This window comes from Lepisma saccharinum, chromosome 23, assembly GCF_977018435.1.
Source record: "Lepisma saccharinum chromosome 23, izLepSacc3.1, whole genome shotgun sequence".
In the NCBI taxonomy this organism is placed as follows: Eukaryota; Metazoa; Arthropoda; class Insecta; order Zygentoma; family Lepismatidae; genus Lepisma; species Lepisma saccharinum.
In genome coordinates this window covers 14321239-14327238 of record NC_139251.1, presented here as the reverse complement: position 1 = coordinate 14327238, position 6000 = coordinate 14321239, and positions in this window count along the sequence as shown.

Sequence of the window (6000 nt, the reverse complement as noted above, 5' to 3'; positions counted from 1 at the left end):
AACTAAAAGTCTTTCCTGAACAGATTGAATTGTGTTATTTTGGTAAAAATAAGCCTAAACTTGTGAAATAAACAGATAAAAGTTGAGAACACACACTTTGTGTGTCGAAAATATAACTAAAAATATTTCCTTAATAGTATAAATAGTGTTATTTAGGTTAAAAATAGGTATAAAATTGTAAAATAATAAGTTAAAAAGTTGTAAAAATATCTTTGAGAGTCCAAAATTTAATAAAAAATGTTCCTGAATAGTATAAATAGTGTTATTTTGGTAAAAAATTAACATAAAATTGTAAAATAATAAATTAAAAGTTGAAAAAATGTCTTTGCGAGTCCAAGATTTAATAAAAATTGTTGCCTGAATAGTATAAATAGTGTTATTTGAGTAATAATAAGCCTAATAAACAGATAGAAGTTCAGAACACACACTTCGTGTGTCGAAAATGTAACTAAAAGTCTCTCCTGAATAGTACAAATAGTGTTATTTTTGTAAAAAATTAATATCAAGTTGTAAAATAATAGGTTAAAAGTTGAAAAAATGTCTTTGTGAGTCCAAAATTTAATAAAAAATGTTGCCTGAATTGTACAAATAGTGTTATTTTGGTAAAAAATTAACATAAAGTTGTAAAATAATAAGTTAAAAGTTGAAAAATGTCTTTGCGAGTCCAAAATTTAATAAAAAATGTTGCCTGAATAGTACAAATAGTGTTATTTTTGTAAAAATAAGGATAAGCTGTGAAAATGTTTGACATAAAGTCAAAGTTTGGTAAAAAATAAACTCAAAATTAAGTTAAATAGCACACAGTAACATACATTTACTACCTAAATCAATAATCAAAGGGTCCTAGGTTCGTTACCCCGTGGTAAAAGCAAATGGTGAAAACTGTAGGCCCCGTCCCTGATAGCTCTCCCTTCTTCATAGTACAGATAAAAAAACCCTGCGCTAAAGCGTCCTGTGCCTTGGGGCAACCCTGAGCGGAATATTAATTGGCGGCTGAAACCAGTTCTACAAGCGACGCATAGCTTCAGAGATTTGACCCTTGCTGCGCATTCTCAGACATCCTTTGTTGTCTGGTTGAATCCCTCCCCTGCCCTACAGTATTGCATAGCTTTCCCCTGTTCTTGCGTACTGGTTAACCTTGGAAAAAACCGGTTCTGAAAATCTACCGACGCGTTCTCTGATTGGTCAATTGGGTTCGTTCTTTGTTCTGACGTCATTTGACCTTGAACGCACACTCCCCAAATTCCTTTCTCCTCTACCTGCGCAGAATATTAATTCATTCTCTCTGTCTACCTTCACAGCCGAGTCGAGATTCGGAGACAGTATTCTGTCTGGCGTCTGAGACCATCGTCTTTAATAACATACTTTATTACAATAACATACATTATTACATAGTACTAATTATTACCGTTACATATCGCGGGTTCGAGTACCGGGACCGTGTTCTTTCGTACCATTACCAGCGTTCATAGCGGTTCATAAACAATAAACTCTTATTTTCAATATTATAAACATTAATATTATCGATTTATACATTACATACTTTGCAGTAATAAATATAAATCCATTTTAGTACCTCTAATTACCTTCTATATACATATTTTTCATAAAATAAATAATTATATATTCATAAAAAGTTATAAACATGCAAATACATAAATGTAAAGTATTCTAAGTACTTGCAAATGAATTCTAAGTACATGCAAATTAATTAAAACCCGTGCAAATTAGTTATAAGTACGTGCAAATGAATTGCGAATATTAAATAGCAACAGACGTTGGCGCGTTCCTCTACTACTAACCAATCAATCAATTCACACACCAGTGGCGTACGCAAGGGGGGGGTTACGGGGTTTAAACCTCCCCCTTGAGCTTGTGAAATATTATGAGAAATGTTGGAAAAAAAATTAAATGGCCAATCTGGGACAATAATATTACTATTACTACTTCTAGTACTACTACTATTACTACTACTACTAATAATAATAAAATAATAATAATAATTTGAATTATTATTTCCATGCAGCATGGAGAAAAACACAGCATTCCAAACACACGCGTCTTTCAGAGTGATGTCTTGAAAATAACCACGAGTTTATGAGGTTAGGTTAGGGTAACTATGATTTAAAAGAGAAAAAAAGTTGTTTTCTATCTCAGTTGCAACAATGTTCAACACACTGGCGTACGCAGGATTATTTTTTCGGGAGGGCTGGAATAGTAAATGTGGATAGCAAATGGCTTCGATTTGGAGGGCAGGATGCATAATAAAATATTTCGTATTTTTTGGAGCTTTTCAGTCTATTAAAATTGTATTCAAAGACAAAAATGGTAATCGGGATTCACTTTAAAAGAGGTTTCGCATTTACACATTTTGATTTTCTTAAAGTTCTTAACGCATTTTTATTTGAAAATTCTGATTTTATCAAAATTTCGGTAGGGGCTGGAACACCATCGGCCATCCCTCTACGTACACCAGTGTTCAACGAACATGTATTTTTTTGCGTGAACAATGAGAATTAACTAAATAAAGTTCTTGGTTCGTTGTAAGAGGCTAATGTATAGACAAAGGCTAGGCGGACAAGAATACAGTCACCAGTTCGCCTTCCCATTGTATTGTTTACGGCAGCACGTTTGAATGTCTCTCTTTAAAATGTCTCATCTTGTTGACTAGACAATTATTAAAACGACAATAAGTTTAACTATTGTAAAATGTTTTGTTGGTAAGAACAGCGAGATAATCCAGATGTGAATTATCGAGGACATTCATGCGGGGAAAAAGCCGGAAAAATTTCAACCAATTTCGGGAATCGAATCCGGATCTCCTGCGTGATTGTTAGATGCTCTACCGACCAGATCACCTTAGCTCCTTGGATGAGTTCCATACTTTGATTATTTCAATTTATTTTAATATATTTTCTTGTATTTATGGATTTTCTTCACCCTTAAAATGTCTCACCTCGTTGACCAGACAATTATTTCGTTACAAAGAAACAAAAAAATGCTCCCAGGATTTGATAAAAATCGAATGACTAGAAAGTAATTTCGTTCTAATGTTTTCATAAATACTATATTTATGTAGATCTCTACTACTTAATAGTAGTAGTGGTATTTGTAGTATTATTAGTATTAATTCAGCTAATTAATTAATTATAAGTATTATTAATTAATTGTGATTATTATTATTTAATTAAAGTATAATAAAACAATGGTAATGTGAATTTGGAAAAAAGTTTTAGAAATAACACCCCCCTTGATGAAATCCTGCGTACGCTACTGTCACACACAATTGATTTGTTCTTGATAAATTCTTCTTTGTAATACAGTAACTCAGTTCTGTGAAATTCTGTATAAAAGGTAAATTATTGTAGGTTCCGCAAAATATAATTTTAAAAACGTGTTAACGAAACCAAGTTGTACGTAATTTGTTTATACGTTAGTTATTCGCCCTAATTTTCAAGAAATATATTTCATTTGTACGTTCTGAAGCTTCAACTATGTCACAGAAGTATAAATTCCATGTCGCTACAAAACAAAGGGCGAATTTCGTATACAAAAACAATAGGCGGGTATAGCTATGGTCGGTATCGAGTTGCGAAAAAGACAAACGTCGCGGTGTGACGAAGAAGGCAAAGAGAGGTGGCATGAAATCAAAGGAGAACGATTTGCCATAGATGTTCATAACTCAAGACGCATTTTCTTTTGTAGGTATTTATGATACGATACAACACAAGTAAAAATATGCCGGTAACTGATGCATGCAATGTACCATATTAAAAACACAACAGAGGTTCTTTCAGTAAAGGTTTTCGGTTGCTGTGTAGAGCAGCAAGATAAAATGTTTCATGCTTGCCAGAATGTAAAATTCACACGGGAAGTTAACGTTAAGCCTCGGCTGGATCATGATATTAAGAGACATGGTAGGCTCATGCGCATCGCCGGGGGTTCCCCGGGACAGCTGTGACGTCAACTGGTGAGCATCTCGAGATTTCGCCCGCTACATCTGGCAGTGAATCTTTGTCTCTCGCTAACAAATAGACGTTTCTTTTTTTAGTGAGAGTTTTCTTCAAAATGGCTTGTGCTGTGTTCCGATGTAATAACTACAACAGTAAGACTAAAGAAGGAGCTGTTAGGTATTTTAGATTTCCGAGACATTTCAATTTCAATTTCAATTTCAATTTTCCTTTATTAAAGGGCGAGGTTCAGCCTGCGGCTGTTCTACCACCTAACCCCGATGGATATATATACATACTAAATACATTCTACCTACTAAATGTTTGTACAATAACAAACAAAGAAGAAAGAGAGAAACATAAAGAAGACACAAAAAGAACAAATACAAAATTGAGAACAAAGGCTCGTCTACACACTAAAAAAAAATAATATTAATAATAAAAAGATTGAAAACAAATACACAAGGATACACAAATTAATTGACACAATTGTGCTTGGTGTCATATGGTTAAGAATAATACAAATTAATATTAATGTTATGTGTAAAAAACATATAAATGTTCTTAATATGAGAGAAAGGACAAAATATTGTTAGGGGTAGGCAACACCCCTACGAAAACAGTGGATTTGGTTTCGTAGAAGCGTGTGTACTTCACACATATATGTATACCTAGGTAAAATGTGGAGCATGGGAAATTCCATTTTAGACGCGAATATAGTTTTTTTAATGCAAAATTTGCCTAAATAATTTTTATTTATTTATTTATTATTATTTAGCTTTTATAATTTATGACTATTTCAAAACAGGTTTCAAGACCAGATAACAGTTCCAAAACATAAAGTTCTGGAGCTTATTCTGAGCTCATTTTGAATTTAATGGGATGGAAAATCAGGAGTTTGTAATATGAAAATTGCGAGCAAAGTTACATGTATTCATTTTAATGCAGGTTGCTATATAAAGGGGGTGAGGAGCATTCCCCCTCCTCCAACTTGATTCATCCCAAATCAGGAATAATCATTTCCCACCCACCGAATATGAAAATCATATTTTTAAATATATCGTACTTTTAGAATCATTAAACTAATTTATGACAGATAGGTACCGTATGCAGTGCCCCTTAGAAGCCATGTATTCGGTATTTTCTCAGACTTCTAGAAGGTGTTTTACAAGTACTTTTCTATCAAATACGAAAACTTTGACGTATGTTAACAACACCTTTCGAACGCTTGTTGACAGCTATAGCGTTGTCTTGCCTTTTTTTAAAAAAAAATACTGAATCGAGATGATTCCCGATCAACTCGCAACAGATCTAACTTTGAAGTATTTGTAAAACATTTGACATAGTAATTATTTGTAATGTAATTAGCTGTACCTTATGTTGTTCTTCAAACGCTGAAAGTACTATCATTGCATATGCTAAACCGAAATCCTTCATATCTCAGAGCAAGCAAACTTAGAGGAAAACCATACGCTCGAAATAAATTTTTCAATGGTTAGTGGACAATATGAAGAGCCGGTTTAAAAAGCTAGGTTTATTTTCGGGTGTAGTCGTATTAAATGCAGATACATATGTGTGTTTTATGGTGACATGTTAATTCCTCCTTTATATAAAAAAGTGAACTTTAATATAAGCGAAAGCATGTACGCGTCACCAGTCGAATATTTTCGCATCTACAAAGAAAATTCAATATACATTCCCACCTCACTCAAAGACTTCGTGAATCCAATCCAAATTGTACCAATATCTACAGCTGAGTGTGAAAGCGGGGTCAGTGCCATGAATCTTAACTTTACTGGTTAGAGAAATCATTTAGAAGTTATAAACCTGCTTTTTTTTTCAATACTTGTAGACTCCCAGTGCATTGTTTTAATGCAGAAAATTTGCAACAAGATGGATCAAGTAGCAAGCATTACAGTGTCCTTGACAAGCCAACTGGCAAATCATCGAACCTGCAGTGTCTCATTAATTTCGTACATTCAACTGAATAATGTAATTTTCTTACAGTTTAACTTTAGAATTTAACTTGAAATGGTGTTGTGTTTGTGTT